This window comes from Macaca thibetana, chromosome 17, assembly GCF_024542745.1.
Source record: "Macaca thibetana thibetana isolate TM-01 chromosome 17, ASM2454274v1, whole genome shotgun sequence".
NCBI lineage: Eukaryota > Metazoa > Chordata > Mammalia > Primates > Cercopithecidae > Macaca > Macaca thibetana.
The window spans coordinates 34541569-34564894 of NC_065594.1; positions in this window are offsets into that span (position 1 = coordinate 34541569).

Here is a 23326-nt window from a genome sequence, read left to right on the forward strand (position 1 = left end):
TGCAATATAATTGTATGAGTTTGTTCTCACACTGCTATAAAGAAATACGAGACTGGGTAGTTTATGAAGAGAAGAGGCTTAATTGACTCACAGTTCCACAGATTTGACAGGAAGCGTGACTGAAATGCTTCAGGAAACTTACATTCATGGCAGAAAGTAAAGGGGAAGCAAGCACCTTCTTCACATGATATTAGGAGAGAGAGAGCAAAGGGAGAAGTGTCACACACTTTTAAACCATCAGATCTCATGAGAACTCACCCACTACCATAAGAATTCTCTCCCAGTATCCAGCCACCTCCCACAAGACGCCTTCGCCAATTTGACATGAGATTTGGGTGGGGACACAAATCCAAACCATATCATTCATGGTAGCCTATGTAATGATGTTTTTTAAACTCTCTTCTTTATGGCCTTTAAATTATCAAAAATGTCAGTGCAATAATACATACTCATTAGGCTATGGTAGAACATAAAACATTTTTGTAAAAATTTGAAGCAAATTTTTAACTGGAATTTCATGATATATTTTTAGTACAAAAACTTTATAAAAGTTTGTTAAACCAGTCATATTTCCTTTACACTTTTTGGTAAAATGTTATTATCATAATTACTGTTACCAAAAATTTCTACCAAATATCTGGGATGGTACAATGGTGGATAAGGTTCTGGGTTAGTATTTCTGCTTTTCTACATTGTAGGAAGTGTCCTCAGAAAACAATCGTAAAACTTATAGCCATGTTAATTGTAGTAAGAGGAAGAAGTAACAAAGGGAAATGGAGGCAGAAGGAGCTTGGATATTAGGGGTTAACACAAGGAGCTCTGTGCTCTGGAGCTGCGTTGGGATGCTTCATTTTACTGCACTGTCAAAACAACCATCTAGAAGAGAGTAATACAACCGTGTTACTTCCTGCTATGCACCTAAATAAATAAATGAATACGAAAAATTAATTATAACTAACAAACGATCTAAAATGCATATAGATATCAACATTGAATTCACAACCTCTCTTCTGTTTTAAAATATTATTAGACTTTTAAAAATGCATTAAATTTATTTTCCTTACTTCCACCAAACACCGTTTAGAGCCCACATATTCTGATGTTGCAGTTTGTTTTTGTTTGGTTTGGCAGAAAATAATACAGCTCTTATTAATCTAATTTTATCTCTATAAAACTGATGAGGTGTTGAGAAAACAATAAATACATATATAAATCGCCTTCCTTCAAAATCTTTCTACAAACTTTTTAAAATGCCATTGATAATGGAAAAGAAATACTATATTCTTTCAGGTCATAGGTGACTTGAAAAAATTATTAACAAACTTTAATTTCCTTAGTCACATCTATCCATTAATTTTATTCTTTTTTCCTTCTTTGTCTAGTACACTTTATTTTAATAATGAAATCCATCCATTCAGAATCACATTTTTCCTTGGCATCTGTGGAGAATTAAAATTTGTTTTGAGAACTATGTATGCCTAGAAGTCCTAGGCAGTTTTAGATAACAAGCTGGGTATTTTGTCATTTTTTGTGTTATTTATTATTTTGCCTTTATCTCCTAGAGTAAAATAAAGTGCATTGCTTCTAGCCTTTCATACACAATAAGAATAGATAAAGTTGTTGTAATAATATTTTTCCTTAAAAATCACATTAAAATAAACTCAGGGTTTTTTGTTTATTTGTGCACGTAGTGTTGTTGTTATTTTGATTTTGTTTAGCAAAATATAAGTGAGGTGAAAATGGCAAGAAACCAGAAATAAATTATACATTAGAACTTAAAGGCAAACATCCAGTCAATTCTAGTTAAGAGATACTTGGATTCTTCCAAGTACAATCAGTTATCTACTTTTATCATATGCATTTGTGTGAATTATTCAGGTTATATATGTAACACATATATTACTTTATAACTTCTTAATTATTAGGTAGATAAATATTTATATTTGATATTAACTTACTTTCATTCTGTCTTTACAATATTTATGACAGTTAACCAGGAACATGTAGCTTATTCCTACATTAACTGTACACCTCAATCTCTCCCTTTTCTGGGCGTTTTCTTAATCTGGGCAAGAACCCAGATCAGATCAAGAAAATTTCAAAGCACTAGTTATATGATAGATGCAAGATAAACATCCTTGGTGAGGAATGTCTTATGGATCCAGGGCAGTCTTATCAACACCTTCCTCACAAGTGACTTTTGTTCATGTTTATGGCTGAGAAAGGTGCCAATGAACATCGATTTTTACTTATAAATACAGAAGATTTCAATTTTATTATTCCAAAAACAACTTATTTTTTACAGTTTTTCCATATTACATAGACACACAAAATCAGCCATTTAAGAAAATGCACTGACAAGTGTTTTCACATACTGTTCTTTGTCTAAAAAGTGCTTTATAGGTAATACAGATAATGATCAAATAGTTTGATTTCTGCACACTCCCTGGGTGACTGTTTCCTGATGTTCAGAAGGTTGTGACACTCCTAACCAGTTAATCCCAAGACACTTAACTTGTGAACCAGCAGCTCTCCCCTTATTAGCCTTCTATCCTGCAGTCTTTTCACCCCCCACCCAACCATTCACAATGGGAAAATTAATCATTACTGCATATCACACTGACTGTGTTACACACGTCTTTACAGCGACTTGTATTCTCCCTTAAAATCAGGTTTGAATTGGTCAGTCTGAATGTTAAGGCCTCCTGGGTGATTATTTCTACCTATCTCATCTTCCCCCATGAGTTTCTTTCCTACTTTCCAATTTAAAATATTATAATGACTTATTATACCTGGACTTCTCTGTTCCTTTCCTTTTCCCTCTCCACAGTCATATTAATGGATTATATTTTTATCTTCTTTATTCAGAAGAACGAAACAATGCTTTACAGTCACTAGCAGCCTTGTCTTCCAAATTATTTTATAATCTTAATCATTTCCAAGGAATTATATTCACTTTTAAGGGAAGAGCTGCTAATACTTTTGATTATTTGTATCGATATAAAATTTATTAAAGTTCCTTTCTCCAAAATACTTAGTTCATTAAGTTTCTTTATGTGGTGCACATAGGATAACATGATGTTTCTGGGGGGCATACACAGGTACTCTACCTATAGGTCAAGACATGCCATAGGATAGCTTTTCCTTTGAAAAGCCAAATTCACTCTGCCCTACTACTGGGAATCTTTTGGGGTCATTTGGAAACAGTTAAAATGGCAACTCTCTTTTTTAAAAAGGTTTAGTAACACAAAGGTCAAGTTAAGTCTGCCTTTAAACAGAATAAATAAAACATCGTGTTCATTAAATTTACACTGATGGAACATTCAGCCTCTGTTCTCAGTGGAGAACAGGAAAAGGTAGAGAGGAATCAGATGAAATAACATGTGTTTGTTAGGGATTTCTGTGACTAAAGCACAAAATATATAATGGTGATTGATATAGATACAGATGATATACATATACGTTTTTGACATGAATATAGGTATATAAATATCATATACTTGCATACATATGCATGTAGCATAGATGTATACTGAGGGAGTGATTTAATTAGAATTACACAGCGCTGTTTTAGAGACAGATAAAAAGGGGAGCAGGAAACAGAGAAAATAGAGACAAACAGAATTTAAGAAAAAGATATGTTAATTTAAACCCTATAATTTTAGACATGAAGAAATGGAAGCAAAAAAAAAAAAAAAAAAATGATGAGACTTGCTGCCAGACAGCACAGCTAGCTAAAGGCCAACACAAGTGCATTTCCAGAGTACAGTGAATGCAAGGAGGCAATCTGCTGGCGTTTGAATTCTGACTCTACTTATAGGATAAAGTATTCCCTACCATAATTTTATACCAGTTTTACTTAACTTCCTTATGCCTCAGTTTCTGCACATGGACATTATAGCAACATACCTTCTACATGGGAGTGTTATGAGAATTGAAAGTGTGAAATTCTCAGTCTATTCTTCTCTGGGCACATCTTCAGCACTGTATGCCGTTAGCCCTCTTTACCTCCTGAACCTCAGTCCACTTTTTTTTTTTTTTTTAAACACCTTTTTTTTATATTAATCTTAAAGTAGAAAAAAATACCTTTCTGAAATGACACTAAGAACAATCACTATTCCTAGTGAAATAAGATTTATATTAACAATAAACAATATTTACATGTTGTTAGTTTTATATAATTATATCCCAAATTAACAATTTTCTAGTTTAAATGGTCAAAAGTGACCTAAACTACTTTGTTGAAGAGTGATGATTTCTGGGTTCAAACCTGCTTTTTAAAGTATTTCTTTTTCCTTCTTTCTCTTTTCCAGCATCCTCTAAAATGAATAATACTTTCTCTAAGGCAACATTTCTACATCCAAAGCCTAATAGACCTTTTTCTTTCTTTTGTACTCTTTGTTAAAAGCCTCTGTAATGGAGAATACCTTTCTTTGAGTTCTGCATTTTCCTTTATCTAAAGAGAGGACTGCCTGCAGGCAGTCTTGGAGTTCTAGGAGGTTGCTATAACCTTCTTTGTGATTAGATTACCAGCAATCTGCTACTTCTCTGCACAATGCATTTCTAAAACACTAATGATAGAAAAATGAGCCAAACAATGCCTTTTCCTATGGTTGGAGTGGGGTGAGAGACAGATCATTGTTCTGTTCTTAGAGAGAGAGAGAGAGTGCACACTCATTTTTACTTCAGTATTATTTTGGAATATCATATATGTTTTTAGCTTTTCTTTTTCTTTTTCCTTTTTACTTTAAGACACACAGTGGACTAGCTTAAAAGGAAAGCTAAATTAAGACTAAAAGATTGCCCAAATCATTAAAGTTCATTATTTATATTTTCTGACAAATCTTTTTAGTTCTTGGATTTACTCTAGCGTTTTTGTCATCACTGCTTAAACTTTTAGAATGTTTTTCTACTACTTGGTAACAGTTAAAGAACAAAATGCAGTAAAATACACAAAGAATTTCATTGTAACTCACTACTCTACCAACAATGTCAAAATACATATGTTACTGACTTGCAGTACCATAAAGCTAATACACAAAATGTTTTCCCGTTGATTTCATAATAATCATCGTGCATATGAACAATTGATAAGTGAATGCTCATATTTTGCATTTGACATATGATTTAAAGGATTATAGTACATGTACAAAGTACATTTCCTTGGGTCAGATAAAAAGGATTTTCTCAGGGAATGAAATTAAAATAGAAGTGGCATATAGGCTATCAAGAGAGCAAAACATTCACATGAACCTAGTATCATATATTGCTAATCACCAGCACTACAATTCATAAACTGCCAACGATACACAGAAGGAAAAGAATGGAGAGTGATCCTTGTAAAGATAAATTTGTAATACTTTCCCACTCTCTGTTTCTATTAAGGATTATGTATTCCTTTCGTGTTTGACGTTTACAACAGGGAAAGGAATGAAAAATTGAAATGAAATAGAAAATATACTACTGTGGAAAAGTGGCCTAAACATTATAAGGGCAGCAACATAATTTAAAATATCAAATATCTGGAACTGGTGGGCTACTGTCTAACCCTTTGGTTCTTCATCCACAATTTCAGTTATTAATACAGAGAACAAAAACAAGATGATGGTAAGAGCTACATTTTTTACTCTATCATTTTTTAGTTGGTGTTATAAATGTTGTTGTTGGATCACAAACATAAAAGCCAGAAAGCCTGGGTTATAGTGTTGGCCTTGCTAATTGTGGATTTATAAACAAGATTAATTTCATTAGGAACTATACTGAACATTTCTCTAAATGATTTCTAATGATAATTCCATGATTCCATAATAAAGTATGTAAGTCCCAACAATGCAGGATACTTCATTATTACAGCATTGCAATAGTGATATCATGTTCAGAGAAATAAGGTATACATATAAACTTGCTTTCAATTTTACATTTCTTTTAGTCCCTACATTTGCTATGATTTTAATGTGTTCCCCAAATTTTACATATTGAAAACTTAATCTTCAAATGTATACGTTGGTGGTATTTAGAAGTGGAGTCTTTGGGAGGTAGATAATGTCATCAGGCTAGGGCCCTCATAATGGAACTGGTGGCTTTATAAGAAGAGAAAGAGAAACCTGAGCTGGCAAGCTCTTACCCTCTCATTATGTGATGTTTTCTGCCCTGTTATGACACAACAAGAGGGCCCACACCAAATGCCAGTGCTGTGTTCTTAGACTTTCCAGTCTCCAGAACTGTACACTAAAATAGACTTCTTTCTTTATAAATTACCCAGCCTATTGTGTTCTGTCAGCAACAGAAAATGGGCTAACATATTGTTATTTATTTAGAATTACACAGAGATTATTTTATGTATTCAGAAAAATGTTGTTATAATAGAAGTTGTATATAAGCATTGCCTTGGCACTGAAGTTATGATTTCAAGTAGGACAAATAAGTTCATGCTCTGAGGAAAATTACTGGCTGCAAATATATGAAAAAATTAAAAAGTAAATACATGACTAGAAGAAGAAAAACACAGAAATTTGAAAAAAAAAATATGAAAGGAGTTAGGTGAAGTGTTAAAGAAGCTGCTACTTTAGTCATCTAGCAAAGCCTCTAAGAGGAGGTGATGTTTGAAATAAGAAGTAAAGGTAAGTGCCGGGCATGGTAATGAGTGCCTGTAATCCCAGCTACTTGAGAGGCTGAAGCAGGAGAATTGCTTGAATCCAGGAGATGGAGGTTGCAGTGAGCCGAGATTGCACCACTGCACTCCAGCCTGGATGGCAGAGCAAGACTCTGTCTTGGAGAAGAAAAAAAAAAAAAAGAAGTAAAGGTAAGAATGAGGGCTAAAAGGACAACTTAAGAAAAAAGTCATCCAAAAAGCCAATGACTTGGAGGCTAAAACAAGCCTATCTCTTTTCAGTAATAAATGGAAGGTAAGTGTGGCTAGAGCGTGGTGCTCAGGGAAATTAGCGGATCAAAACGATGTTGGAGAGACTGATGGTAGCTCCTGAAGTCATGGGGAAGAGTGTGGATTTTGTGGTAAATAATTAATATTGGAAGAAATTTACATTCTAATAGGGAAAAATAAATACAAAACAAATATGAAAAAGTACAAGTTAATGAAAAAAACAGATGCTCCTTGACTTACGATGGAATTACATCCTGATAAACTCAATGTAAGTTGAAAATCTTGTAACTGAAAATGCAACCAACCTACTGAACATTGTAGCTTATCCTAGCCTACATTAAACATGTTCAGAACACACATAATAGTCTATAGTTGGGAAAATGTCAAAATCCAAAATTTGAAATATGATTTCTACTAAATGCTTGCTGCTTTTGCATCATTGAAAAGTTGAAAAATGGTAAGATGAACCATCGTGATTTGGGGACAACTATAGGACTATATAAAAAGGGCATGCAGTACCAGTTTGAAGAGTCAGAGGTAATTTCCTTGATAAGGTAACATCTTTCAGTATAATGGAAAATATAAAATTGGCAACAAAGGAAGAGAAAGACAGGAAGTCAGGAAGGAAGAAAGGAAGCAAAGAAGGATTGAATGAAGGAAGGAAAAAGGAAAAAAAGAAAGAAAGAAAAGAGTTACGCGATGGAACTTAGGATATGCTAATCCAAAATACAGCTCATTGGTATTTGAGAAAATAGCAGAAGCAAAGTGGTTATTCTGACCTTATCCTGCCCTTCTCTCCTAAAACGGAACATACGTAGGAACTAGAAAGAAGCCCCTTTACCCCTTTTCCCCTGAAATGAGTAATAAAACCTGGCTGACTTTACCCTGAAGTATGTCATAAGACTCTCATTCCAGAGTAGCACTCCTTCTCCCAGGTAGGAAGGAATGTCCTTACCTCTTAAGGCAGAGACGCAGAGACACAGAAAAGAATGTGAACAAATAGGACTTGCTAAGTTCCCCCTTAATTACCATTAGATCAAACTCCATTTTACAATAATCATATTACTGCCTGAGGCTCCATAAAAATACAGGTTCTCCTGTTTCTTTGGGGTTTTATTTCATAAACTTCTATGTCATATAAAACTTATATTAAATACATTTGTGTGTTTTGTTGTTGTTGTTGTTGTTAATCTGTCTTTTGTTTTAGGGGTCTCAGCCATGAACCTAGTGATTGGTGAGAAAACAAATATTTTCTCCCCTACAGAAAAAAAAAAAAAAAAAAAAAAAGAAAGAAAGGAAAGAAACAAGAAAAAAGAAAGAGAGGGAAAAAAGAAAGAAGAAAGGAAACGAAGGAAGAATGAAGGAATAAAGGAAGGAAGAAGAAAAGACAAAGGAAGAGACAGAAAAGTAGTGAAGAAAGAACAGAGAGAAAGAGAGACATAGAGATGAACAAGCAGCTTTAGCAAAGGGAATAGTATGTACTATGGTCCAGAGTCAAAGGAGCACACATCTTTTTTTTCCACCTACAAGACTGCTAGAAAGATCAAATAAGAGAAATTGCTTTACTATAATTCCCAACCCTTGATTCACTTACAGTGGCCACTTGAATCTTCCTAGTTACAAAACAGGAAGGCTTTGAGACTGTAATATGTATTAGGAACTGTGCTAGATACATAAAAGCTAATTGCTTTAATACATATGAAGAATTTGTATTTCAATAACTGTGTACCAAGTGCAAAAACATAGTGACTAATAGACCATGGTCCTAAGGAAACCTACAACCTAGATGGAGAAAGAATCCAACAAATAAACAGGGACTAGATCTAGATAGTTTCCATGAGTGAGATTTTTCCCACGAGATGTGCAGATTGATTTGTAAATTGGGGAGTAGTTGAGTGCAAGATATTAAAGCTACTAGGAAACTAAGCCAATAGTTTTCAAATTTAACCTGAAAACAATGTGGAAGCAGTGAAATAATACTATTCTAATATCAGTAATTATCAGAGAAAAGAACTGAGTTGGGAGAAAAAAAAAAAAAAATTAAGAGACTTGTCAATCTTGGTGGGGGAAAAAAAAAAAATGTCCAGGGTCTCAACTGAGGCTCTGATAGAATAAATGAGGAGTACAATCTCAGTTTTCCCAATAATAATGTTGTTTCAAAGTAATGGTTTAGAAAATGAATATAAATGAGGCTTAGAAAGTTTTACTTAGTTATGTATGCTCAGCTATTAGCAATCAGTAACCAATATCTGATCATTCTAACTCACATTTTTACTATTTAGGCAGAAACAAATTTAATTCAATTTTTATATAAAATCTATTTCTTACAGTAGTTTTTACTTATTGTCTAAATAAACAATAAGATTTTATATTAAAAAGAATTTAAAAATTTATCAGAAAGTAGCTATTCAAATTTATACTATTAGTATAAATTATGCCATAACCATTTATCATAGATGTTGATATTTCTATATACAAATCATTTTATGCCATAATTCTGAAATTAGCATTCTGAGGTCCAGAGAAGTGCACTGCATATTTAGGTACTAAGGAATGATTGAAGAACAGGCTGCCTCTGAATTTGAATGGCTCTGAGCAGTGCAAGGTTTGTACATCATTTTACACATGAGATAATTTCTTTTATTGGCTATCATATTTTTAGGTAAGATATCAGAAATGTTACATGTGTACAACTACAATTAGAATTTCAAAAGTGCTCAGATGATTGTGGGAAAATTCCTGAAATTGCATAAAATAAATTTGGCTCAGCTCAACTATTTTCTTGATTTATATTGATCATCAATTTCTAAATTATTCTTTCTTGGCAATAGTTGATGACATATCACATCTAAATGTTTCTTTTTCTTTCTATTGGGACTATGTTGTTAAAATGCTCATCAAATATTTTTTCTTGCTCCTACAAGTATAAAATTGCTTAACAGCAATTAATCTAATAATATTCTGTCACCGTAGAAACAGTTTTGACTCTTGTATAGTGACTAGCCTTACACAAGGATAAATTTGGTCTTTATCAATGGTCACTGATAAGTGATCTCTAGGCCCATAGAGTATCCTCTCCAATCTCTCTGATATAAGGTTCTTTGTTTGCCTGGGGGTGTTGGTTACTACATGGTCCAAGACCATGATTTATGTTGGGGATATAGGGCCACCAGAGAGTTCTGATTGTCAAAGAAACTACTGATTGTATATATTTGCCTGATCTCTGGAAGGGTATGGAGGCTAAAAATCATTCATATGGGCATGTGATGTATGACTGATCCCCAATAAAATATCTTAATACAAAGGATTTGGGTGAGCTTTTCTGGTTGTCAATATTCTGTGAGTATTGTGACACATTATGGCCAGGAGGAATTATCACCTCCATCACTCCAGAGGAAAAGGATGACTGGAAAATGCATTTGGACCCTTCCTGGACTGCCCTATGCATTTCTTTCTTGGCTAAAATTATGTTTTGTCATTTCTCCATAATAGACTGCAATCATGAATATAACAACTTTTAGCAAATTCTGTGAGAACTTTTAGTGAATTATCAAAACTGAAGGTGGTTTTGGAAACCCCCCAAACTTGCAAATAGTGTCATAAATCTCATAAGTGAGGTTGGTTTTATGGGGTACTATGCCACCAATCTTTGCAGTTTGGCTAATCTTGGTTAACTCACAATATAAGTAATGGAATTTTAATCATTTCCATTTTATCAAGCTGTCAAATTAACTTTGATAACTTTTTATAGTAAAATGAGCCCTGAAACAGTTTGGATTTGTGTTCCTACCCAAATTTCATGTAGAATTGCTATCCCCAGTGTTGGAATAGGAGCGTGGAGGGAGGTGAATGGATCATGGGAGCAGATTTTCCCCTTGCTTTTCTCACGACAGTGAATGAGTTCTCAGAAGATCTAGTTGTTTAAAAAATGTGTGGTACCTTCTCCTTCTCTCTCTTTCTCCAGCTCTGGCAATGTAAGACGTGCCTCCTTTCTCTTTGCCTTCTGCCATAATTGTAAGATTCTTGAGGCCTTCCCAACCATGCTTCCTGTACAAACTATGGAATCATGAATCAATTAAACCTCTTTTCTTTATAAATTACCCATAGCAATACAAGAACAGACTAATACAGAAAATTGGTACCAGGTGTGGGGCATTGCTATAAAGATACCCAAAAATGTGGAAGCGACTTTGGAACTGAGTAATAGGAAGGGACTGGAAGTGTGGGGGGCTCAGAATAAGACAAGATGAGGGACTATTTGGAACTTCCTGGAGACTTGTTAAATTTTTATGACCAAAATGTTGATAGTGATATGGATAATGAAGTTCAGGCTGAGAAGATCTCAGATGGAGATGAGAAACTTACTGGCAACTGAAGCAAAGGTCACGTTTGTTATACATTAGCATAGAGCTTGGACACATTGTGCCCACCACCTGTCCTGGAAATCTGTGAACCTTTGAACTTGAGAGTGATGATTCAGGGTATCTGGTGGAAGAAATTTTTAAGCAAGAAGAAAATTCAAGATGTGACTTGGCTGCTTCTAGAAACCTATTCTTATATTCATGAGCAAAGAAATGGCCAGCAACTGGAACTTACATTTAAAAGGGAAGTAGAGTGTAAATGTTTGCAAATTTTGCAGCCCAGCTCTGCGGTAGAAAGGAAAAACCGTTTCTGGGGAGGAATTCAAGCTGGTTACAGAAATATGCATGAGTAAAGAGAAGCCAAACATTGATAACCAAGACAATTAGAAAAATGCCTTGAAAGCATTTCAGAAACCTTTGCAGCAGCCCCTCCCATCACAGGTCCAAAGGCCTAGGAGAAAAAGTGGGTCCCAGGGCTCTGCTGCAACCTCAGGACACTACTTCTTGATTCCCAGCAGCTCAAGCTCTTGCCATGACTAAAAGGGCCCCAGATACATCTCAGACCACTGCTGCAGAGGGTTCAAGCTGTAAGCCTTAATGGCTTCCACATGGGTTTAAGCCTGCAAGTGCAGAGTGTAAGAGTTGAGGATCAGGAGCATCTGCCCAGATTTCAGAGGAGGTATGGAAGTGTCTGGAGTCTAGGCAGAAGTCTGTTGCAAGGGCAGAGCCCTCACAGAGAAACTCTACTAAGGCAGTACAGAGGGAAAATGTGAGGTTGGAGTCCCCACACAAAGTCCCCCACCTAGAGAACTGCCTAAAGGAGCTTTGATAAGAAAGCCACCATCCTCTAGACCCCAGAATGATAGATGCGCCAGCAGCTTGCACCATCCACCTGGAAAAGCCACAGGTACTTAATGCCAGTCCATGAAGGCAGCCATGGGGGGTTATACCCTGCAGAGCCACAGGGGTGGAGATGCCCAAGGTCTTGTGAGCCCACCACTTGCATCAGTGTGGCTTGGATGTGAGACATAGAGTCAAAGGAGATTATTTTGGAACTTTAAGAATAAATGACTGCCCTTCTGGGTTTTGGACTTGTCTGGGGTCTGTAGCCCCTTTATTTTGGTCAATACTCCTTTTTGGAAAGGAAGCAATTACCCAATGCCTGCACCCTGATTGTATGTTGGAAGTAACTAACTTGCTTTTGGTTTTACAGGCTCATAGGTGGAAGGGACCTGCCTTGTCTCAGATGAGACTTTGGTCTATGGACTTTGAGTTAACACTGAAATGAGTTAAGAATTTGGAGACTATTGAGAAGACATGATTATATTTTACAACGTGAGAAGGACATGAAATTTGGGAGAGACCAAGGGTAGAATGATATGGCTTGAATTTGTTTCCCGACACAAATCTCATGTCAAATCACAAACCTCAATGCTGGAGGCGGGGCCTGGTGGGATGTGATTAGATCATGGGGGCAGATTTCCCCCTTGCTGTTCTCGTGATAGCGAATGAATTCTCACTAGATCCGGTCATTTAAAGGTGTGTAGCACCTACCTCCCTCTCTTCTTCCTGTTCTGTCCATGTAAGATGTGCCTGCTTCCTCTTTGCCTTTTGCCACAATTATAAGTTTCCTGAGTCCTGTCCAGCCATGCTTCCTGTACAACCTATGGGACTGTGAGCCAATTAAACTTCTTTTTTCTATTTAATGGTAAAAACTCAGAGCAGATTAAAATTTTTTCTGAATGCTTTTATCAGCACAAATATAGATATTTTAATTTAGGTGTGCCTATAAAAGTTTTATCCTCTTTGTGCTTTTTGTTTTTTGCCAAAATCTGATAGATATAATTTTAAATGCATCTTAAATCCAATTAGCCATTATAAAAAAAAAAAAAAAAAAAGTGGGCCAGGTGTGGTGGCTCACACCTGTAATCCCAGCACATTGGAAGGCCAAAGAGGGTGGATCACCTGAGATCAGGAGTTCAAGAGTAGCCTGGCCAACATGGTAAAACCACATATCTCCTAAAAATACAAAGATCAGCTGGGCATGATGGCGGGTGCCTGTAATCTCAGGTACTCGGGAGGCTGAGGCAGGAGAATTGCTAGAACCTGGGAGGCGGAGGTTACAGTGAGCCAAGATCACGCCATTGCATTCTAGGCTGGGCCGACAACAGCAAGACTCTGTCTCAAAAAAACAAACAAACAAACAACAAAAAAAAGTGTAATCCTATTTAATTATTTTATTCAATCAGATTCTACGTAGTGTTTAATATAACTCAGGTGCTGCCAAAAAAAAAACCAAACAAACAAACAAACAAAAAAAAAAACCTTGGGGATGCTTAAATTAAAAACATGCAAGACAAAACCAGTGAGACTACAGTTTGTTGTCACATGTGACAATTATAATTAAGGCATGGTAGCAAGGGAGGAATTACCCATTTGCTCTGAGTTAGAGCTCTTATTGACAAGACTGATCTATATTCACTATCTGCATTCTTCATGTCATGTTTCTATTTTTACATAAAACAAATTGATGTCTGAAACTAACCTAAAACTGCTATATTCTTATTTAAATTGCACAGCTAGGTTGACAATAAATCAATGGTTTCCCAAAGTCAACATCAAATTGACACTTTATTTTATTAAATTTATTTACAATATTTGTACATTTTATGAGGTAACTCTGATATTTTGATGCCTGTATACAATATGTAATGATCACATCAGGGTATACAGGATATCTACCACCTCAAAAATTAATCATTTATTTTGGGAACATTTCAAATCTCCTCTTCTTATTTTAAAATGTACAATATATTATTGTTAACTATAGTCACCCTACTAAACTATCAAGCACTAGAACTTTTTCCTTCTGTCTGTCTGTTCATATCCATTAACCAATCTCTTTTAATTCCCTTTCTCACACACCTCACATCCTCTAGTAGGAGTCATTTTATTCTCTGACTCCAAGAGGCCAATATTTTTAGCTCCCACATATGAGTAAGAACATGCGATATTTGTCTTCCTGTGCCTGGCTCCTTTTGCTTAACATGATGACCTCCAGTCCATCCATGTTGCTACAAATGACAAGAAACTATCTATATCAATACAGATATAGACATAGATAGAGATCTATGTATATATACTATCTATCTATCTATCTATCTACTATCTATCTATACATACACACAAATTGACATACTATTGTTTTTATGCATCTGTGTCCATTGATGAACACTACTGTTGATTCTGTCTTATTATTGTGAATAGTGCCGCAATAAACATGGGAGTCCAGATGTCCCTTTGATATACTGATTTTCATTATTTTCTATAAATACCAAGCAGTGGGATTGCTGGATTATACAGCAGTTCTATATTTTCTTATTTAAGAAATATTCATGTTGTTTTTTATAAATGCTATACTAACATTCCCACTGAACAGTGCATGAGGGTTCTCTTTTGTCAATATCCTTACCAGCATTTGTTATTTTGTTATTCAATCCTTAAAAGCTATTGAGTTTGAATTGAATAAATTCTTCATTTTCTTTATAGTAATATATTCTTAAGTGCTGATCAATTACAAGTGAAATTCATATTATTTGCAAGGTAATTTATTTCCTATTTTTCTATTTTCAAATTATATGTAAATCATGCCTTTCTAAAAAATTTGAAATCAGTTTTACAAAACAAGTTTAGTTGAGTAAAATTTTAGAAAATTTGTTTGTTTCTATTAAAACTGTATTTTACCTTTAGATATAAAAGAGTCCTTGGAGTTCGTTATATAACTGAATTCCAGAAAAGTGCCATGAGTTTGACAAAGCCACACACAGAATTGTTAACATATCTAATACTAAAATCAGAACTTTTCTTTCACATAGTTTATCCTATAACATTGTATATATTACCTCATATAAAAATAACAAAAAGTAAGAAACGGTTCACAAATTATTTTACACCAACAACTAGCAATATATTCAATTACATGTGAGCAATGAGAGATAAATACTCTGTCAGTATTTGTGGGAAACATTGTTTGTTATGGCAAAACATGAAGTATCTTTGGAAAATTCTCCTAATGTATTTGGTATAGGTTGATATCAGCTGATCCAGGGACTACAATCATAGACGGGTTTACGGATATTTGAAATTTCCTGTTACCTGAAGTATGGATTTCATCATATTATTCTGTATACAATTTCTAAATACACATTCACATATAAAACTATCCTATATAGACTATAGAAACTGTATAGACTATAAAAAGCAAGTAAGCACTGCAACTATTATATTTATTACCAGTTAAAACTTGAAGTTGCTATTTAAAAAAAGTGACACTGCATAGCAATTATACATGCTTTTTAGACATGGTTCAAAATATGAATTAAGTTTTGTCAATTGGTAAATTAAAGAATGAAGTCAGGAGTCTCAATAGCTTGTTTATCACCTTCATGTTTTATATTTCAACATTTTTGAATACTTGACTTACAGAGAGATGTGGAAACTTCTAGTAAATTAGTAAAACTTTTCTTTCTTCAAAAGAAACTTATATTTTATTTCATATGATATAAATAAAAATTTAAAGTGCAATTGTTATTTAGATCCCACAAGTCATAATTTTTCTTGGCTTAGAGCATAATAAACAATTTCTATTTTTTGTTGCCCGGAGAGACAAAGTGAAGCAGTTCAGATCTCATTAAATAAAGCAATAAGAAGATAACTATTTTAAGTATGTTATGATGCACTGCATTTTCCCTAAAAGTAAAGGAATTTCTTTTTCTTTTTCTTTTTCTTTTTTTGCTTAACTTTTCTATTATACTTAATATTAAATACAAGGAGTGAAAAGATACTATTTTTTCTCAGGAAAGGCAGCAGTGTTTGCTATTTATTTACACTCTAAAACAATGCTTGTTGTATTTAATACATATTTTTAAATGATTTCAACAAAGCAGCTTTAGGATTATCCAGTTACACATAAATAAATGGGTGATACATATAAAGAATAATGGCCATACATAACATATTCAGTTTCAATAAAAATACCTCACATCCTCACATGTCTTCATGTCAGACACTCACAATTTCTTTAACAGCTGAGAATATTCAAATTGTATTATAGATTGGACAAAATAAATAATTTTCTCTTAAATTGATTTAAGAACTGAGATGGAATTTAAAGCTGGAAATAATGTGATCACTTGTTAGATTTTAAAGTTATCAATTAGCATATTTAGCATTATTTCAAACAAGGATTATTTTTATTATTGTGTTTATTATTGTTAATTGACAAATAATAATTGTATATATTTATGGGGTCCAGGGTGATACTTTGATATATGTATGTAATGTGTAAGGATCAAATTAGGGTAATTAGCATATCTATCACCTGAGACGCTTATCATTTGTTTCTTGTTAGCAACATTTATATAATCAACTCTTCTGGCTATTTAATATTAGCCATGCTAACTAGAGAGAGATGGTATCTCATTATAGTTTTGATTTTCATTTCCCTAATGATCGGTGAGTTGACAACTCTAAAAATATAACTGTTTTCTATTTGTGGTTTTTTTTTTTTTTTGAGACAGAGTTTCGCTCTTATTGATCAGGCTAGACTGCAATGGCACGATCTCAGCTCACTGCAACCTCCGTCTCCTGGGTTCAACTGATTGTCCTGCCTCAGCCTCCCGAGTAGCTGGGATTACAGGCATGTGCCACTATGCCCAGCTAACCTTGGGAAAAAACATAAGCTGAGAATGAGAGAGGGTTTAAGAGGCAAAGGAAAAATGAAATTAAATTAGAGATGAATAAACATTCATCAAATCAAGGAGTCAATCTGTTATAAAATAATTTTAAGAAATTTAAACACCCAAGGTGAGAAATTTTCATAAGGAGATACAAGAAGCAGAGCAGTATACAACATTTGAAAATTCTTTTTTTTTTTTTTTTTTTTTTTTTTTGAGACAGAGTCTCGCTCTGTCGCCCAGGCTGGAGTGCAGTGGCGTGATCTCGGCTCACTGCAAGCTCCGCCTCCCGGGTTCACGCCATTCTCCTGCCTCAGCCTCCCGAGTAGCTGGGACTACAGGCGCCCACAACCGCGCCCGGCTAATTTTTTGTATTTTTAGTAGAGACGGGGTTTCACCGTGGTCTCGATCTCCTGACCTTGTGATCCGCCCGCCTCGGCCTCCCAAAGTGCTGGGATTACAGGCGTGAGCCACCGCGCCCGACCCTGAAAATTCTTTAGGGGAATGATGGAATTGATATTATTGTAACTAATTCTTACCATAGCTTTGTCAACCTTGTTTAAGCATTTGTTCATTAGGAATTTGGGTTATTATCAACAAAATAATGAGGGTAGAGAATTAAAAATATGAAATGACAATATAGGGTGACCGTATCTCTACAATGTTTTTTTTTTTATTTAAGTAGGCATGGTGGTGATGGCCTGTAGTCCCAGTCCTAGCTACTTGGAAGGCTAAAGTGGGACGATTGGTCACATCCAGGAGTTCATGATTGCAGTGAGCTATGACCTAGCTTTTGCACTCCAGCTTGTGTGAAACAGTAAAACATTATTTCCAAAAATAAATGAATAAATAATAAGAAAAATAAATAAGAATCAAATAATAAAAGGCTAGGTAATTATATTAAGTTTTGACAATAAATGAGAACTCTAGAAGAGTTTTAGCAATTTTATTTGTTTTTAATTATAATGAATATATTTTAAAATTGATATATTTTAGTTGTTATGAAATCAATTCCCAAAAACATTAGAAAATTAATAAAGATTTAATAAAGAGCTTTATAGTGATAATCAATAGTATTCTACCCCATCTATCGTACCTCTCCTCTTCAGAGAAAAGGATTTTAGTTTTTTTATGCAGTATTTTTTCATTACCTCCATTTTACTAAATAATATCCTTAAGCCATTGGAGATTCTGTTATAATAAATAAGAGTTTAGCTTATTTTAACACAATTCATTACACACAAATCATTCAATAAAGAATAGAACATTACTTATAGAGTGAATATTAGAATTAATTAATAAATTAAGAAAAAACTTAGAAGACATTGGCATGTAGTAAATTCTTAATTAGTGTTATTAATTTTTTCTTCATCAATTCTAATACACATTATTCCACTATGGGTTGTTAATCATATTATGGCTGTTAGTGTTCTTTCTTTGTGGTAAATGAAATAATGGTGTATGTTATGATTGAATTAAATCATAGATTTTATAAAATATTCTTTGTCTTATTCCTGATGTTATTAAACCTGTAGTTTGAATCTTAAATTTGAAAACAGAAATGGTATAAATATTATATCAATGTAAATATGGTTAATGTAAAGTTATTTAAAATACTGATTAAAATGTCTTTTCTTTTTTTCTCATAATTTTAAAAACCTTCTTAACCTATTTCAAATTCTGAATATAATATGCTTTCCTTTGGATATATTTCTCCTGTAAATCTTTCATTATACTGGTATAATCTTAACTGACTTCTTAATAGGAGAGCAGCATGGATGTCCCCATGGTACGTACGTTACACTGCTTTCCTGATTTGGGAATCTTTTATTAACTCAATTCCATAAGTAAACCCTTATTTTGCTTAAGTATATTATGCATGACATGCCAAGAAACAGACTGTGAAAATTCGAGTCTTTGAGGACTTTTTATTTTATTTTATTTTATTTTATTTTATTTTATTTTATTTTATTTTATTTTTTTGAGACGGAGTCTTGCTCTGTCGCCCAGGCTGGAGTGCAGCAGCCGATCTCAGCTCACTGCAAGCTCCACCTCCCGGGTTTACGCCATTCTCCTGCCTCAGCCTCCGAAGTAGCCGGGACTACAGGTGCCCACCACCTCGCCCGGCTAGTTTTTTGTATTTTTTTTTTTTTTTAGTAGAGACGGTGTTTCACCATGTTAGCCAGGATGGTCTCGATCTCCTGACCTCGTGATCCGCCCGTCTCGGCCACCCAAAGTGCTGGGATTACAGGCTTGAGCCACCGCGCCCGGCCTGAGAATTTTTTAATGTACACAAAATGTCTTTATATTGTCCTCATTATTATTCAGTAATTTAGTTTAATTTTATAATTCTACAATGAAAATTTTTATGATTTTTTTTCTTTTTTCCTGTTTACTGATGATTTGTAGTATACAGTGTAGTTGATGAGAAGTATAACTCAAGTCTGGTCATCATTTAATTTTGCATTAATCTAGTAGTAGAATTATTACTTTTGTTATAATTTTAAAAAACGTTTTCCTTATAAAAGCTTTTATAATCATTTATTTGTGTGCTGCAATGTCACTATATATGATTAGAGTTTTTTTTAATGTGGTTATGTGCATGTGTCTTTGTGTTCTATGTGCTCGTTGGTCCCTTTCAACATATAGAATTTTATCTTTGGGTTCATTAAAATTATCCTGTATTATTTCTTCTGTAAATTTTTTCTTCTCTAATTTTTAGGTCTCTTTTTCCAAAAATTTTATTTTATTGACCTTGTTCCACTTTCAGGAGGTTTTCTTAACAGGGAGATTTTAATCTAGGACAAACATGAAAAAAATTGTGCGTAAAATATATAATTGGTTGCAGTATAAAAAACTTATTAGTAACCCTTTCTCTAAAGGACTTGCAGGATAATTATATGTAGCCAGAGAGTAGGCTCAGATAACTTTTGTCTTTATTAGTCTTCCTTCTTTTTCTTCCTACTTCTGAAGATACTTATTTTTGCCCTTTTGATACAAACTTTCCAAAAATTCATTTCAGTAAATACAGACTGAAAGTTGGTAGATCATAGCTTAAGTTAAAATTTATTTCTATTAGACTACTAAAGATGTACATTTATACAAAAATTGTAGGAGATATGTGGTTGATTCTTACCTAATATTCTCATTTTATATAACATTTTAATACTAACTGAATATGGAAGTAGAAAAAGAAAATTAATTTTATTAGAAATCTGCAAAATGCAGCATTACATTATGCTGGGTTTAAAAGAAATATAAATCTCAAGGAGTTCATAGGCTTTTGAGGCATGGATATATGACAAATAATTTTAATGTGCTATTTAAAATGCTATAAAGAAAACATGTAAAAGTCATATTGAAATCCAGGAACTTAAGGCAGAAAATTCAAGTTTGGTGGTTGGGAGTCATGTAGGAGATAAAGATCTTGTAGGTTTCTTAGAAGCAACTTCTGAATTAATTAGTCTTTTATGGATTGGTAGGATCATAACATACATGAAGCTACAGATTAGATACCATGGATCACACATATAACTACTATGATAATCATATCCTCTATTAATTAAAAAAAATAGCAAGCTCAGTATTTTTTAATATTCGTAGGTTTTTTCACTGCCAGATTTATTATGGAACAGAATATTTAAAATTGTGTTTGGAGAATAAAGATAAGATGAAACATTAATCAACCTTGAATATCAGGCTAAAGACTGAATTTTATAAAGTTGGAGACTCAAGTGAGTTATAGTAGATATATTTTTTAAGTAGTGTAGAATTACTATAATGAAGAGATAGACATTATGAAATCCTTAAAATAACTCATATATCCTTAATAAATTAACTGTGTTATTTCAGCATATCACAGAACACATATAATTAAAATTACTCCTAAGATATAATATTCCATCTCTTCAGTTTCTACTACTAAATCTAAGGAGAACAATTAACAACATTGGAAATATGCACATGTTTTGCTTTAAACTTTGATATTCTGTTGGAATTGCAAAAGTGATTTGATAATTAGGACTCTTTTAATGATTAGTATCAGATTGAAACCATTATAAAGAATGCATAATATGATATGGTTTTACTCTTGTCTGTGTAACCATATGGGAGTTTCACTTTTTACTCTTTTTACAGTTGATTTGTGCCAACATTAGCCTTATTTTTCTAAGCATAATTTTAACAAGGGTTTGTCATGTAAGATATTTTGTTTACATTACTGGGCTTAATTTCTGGGGAAGAGAAGTAGGTATCAACCAAAGTGTCGGAATTGACAGAATCAGAAAGAAAACCTCATTGTTCAATATGTTATTGCCATATATATCTATAAATAACATATATAAATATGTTATTTGCTATGGAGATATTCAGAAAATACAGTTTTCTATAGTTTTGCCACTAGATGTCAGATGGCATTACTTGGACTAATCAAATAAGATTTTTAAACTTCTATCTGCCTACTGTTTATTCCATCTGTTTGTTTGGTTCTTGTCATATATTATAGCATATGAAATCCACTTTATTGTTTTAATTTTCAAGTTTAAAAATGTATTTTTATGTGTGCTTGGCAATTGTAAACTTTAAGGAAGGTCACAGAAAATATAAAAACTTGATTTTCAGTGAATGATACTTAATAAATCGATATTTCAGAACATAAATATGAGTAACTCATTTTTTTGAAGATGTCATTGCCTGGATATCTTTCCAGTTATGAAGAGTCTAATCTCCTTCAGTCAGAGCTACATCCACCTATGCTGGCACCTGATAAGAAGGACTTTCACCTTTCTTCAAATGTGCATGAGATCTTCTAGTGTCATAGGAAGTGGGGATGAGTTAGGAGAGGTTTGACAGTATTGACTTGAGCACACACTAGAGAACAACTCCATTTGGCTGTTGAACTTTTTCCTGGCTTTATCCTAGCTGGGGAGTCTGAAAGAGTGTGATAAATGCTGTCCTTTCTCAGTGTTTGGATCGATTCAATCCTGTCACTTAAAAAATCCTAGAAGAGTATTTTACCAGGAAAGAGTGGAGCAAGCTTATCGCACTTTTAAGTGTATACTATTTTTAATATTTATAACGTGTATATAACTATCATGCTATTTTTATATTTAGTCATTTTACATTTTACATATACTCTTCTATGGCAATTTATCACTTTCCAGTTTCATGTCTTATATCCTAAATCAGTTGGAAGATTCATTAAAAGTTATTTTCATTTAGGAAATCAATTCGTATTTTATTTAACACTTACTTTATAGTCTACGCCTGTTTCTCCCACCCCCAGGCCAAAGCTATCAACATTGTTTTTTGACCCATGCTTTACTTATTCCACCTGATAAAAGTGAGTATATTAATTTGAAATTCATCATCTTATGATAGATTGGAAGAACAAACACTGTTCTGGACCCATTTGTTTCACACTGTTATGTCTTTAAAGGTCATATATGTATATATTTATATTGCTAGCAAATATTTTCCAGTTAACCATTTAAGAACATTACATATGGCTAAATTTTATATAATGAATTGTACTAAACTAATTGCCATGATAGATACAAACATTTTTCTGTTTAGCCAATGGTTGTATCTTTCTCTTGCTCTCTCTCTCTCCGTGTGTGTGTGTGTGTGTATACACACACACATATACACACACACACATATATATGACATTACATGGATATATATATGTGTGTAACATTCAATTTTATATGTCCATAGATTTAAAAGATGGAATCCTGCCCACTTAACATATGCATATAAAATGATTTATGGTATGTTTTGCTTTGGGTATTGCATCAGTCCATTCTTGTATTGCTACAAAAAATACCTGAGGATGGATAATTTACAAAGAAAAAAGTTTCCATTGGCTCATGGCTTTGTAATCTGCACAGGAAACATGGCGCTGGCATCTGTTTAAGTTGTGATGAGGACCTCAGGAAGCTTCCAACCATGGGAGAAGGCAAAGGATGAACTGACATCTCACATGGCAGGAATGGAAGCAAGAATGAGAAGGTGGAGGCACCTCACACTTTTAAACAATCAGAAATCATGAGAACTCACTCACTATCATGTAGACAGAATTAAGCCAAGGGAGACTCACCCCTGTTACCCAAACACCTCCTACCAGGCCCCACCTCCAACACTGAGGATTATATTTCAATCTGAGATTTTGGTGGGGATAAATATCCAAACTACATCATTGGCTCCTGGTTCTCCAAATCTTATGTCCTTCTCACACTGCAAAATACAACCATACCTTTCCAATTGTCCCCGAGATGAGTCCCTCATTTTTGTCCCCAATTTAATGAGTCTTAACTCATTCTAATATTAATTCAAAATACCAACCCAAA